Genomic DNA, 307 nt, shown 5'->3' with positions numbered 1-307 from the left:
TGCGCTCTACATTAAAAAACACATAAAATGTATGGCGCTGTGATGCGATTCAGCGACTGTCCCCATACGAAGAAAAGGCGCTGATGTTGAGAAATCGTAGCGCTAAATGAAGCGAGAACTTGCTAAATCTAGCGCAAAATGCACCCAGTTCAGATAAAGGAGTTTTACGGATAGAACGATATTGTTGTTATGTTGTTCATATCTATTAAGAAATCATATATAGGTTGACTCTGTAAGCATACTAAATTATTCTTAGAAAAGTGTTATGATGGATTGAAAGTATACATAAAAAATAAATGCGTACCCG

Source organism: Penaeus monodon, chromosome 19, assembly GCF_015228065.2.
Source record: "Penaeus monodon isolate SGIC_2016 chromosome 19, NSTDA_Pmon_1, whole genome shotgun sequence".
In the NCBI taxonomy this organism is placed as follows: domain Eukaryota; kingdom Metazoa; phylum Arthropoda; class Malacostraca; order Decapoda; family Penaeidae; genus Penaeus; species Penaeus monodon.
This window is presented reverse-complemented; position numbering follows the sequence as displayed.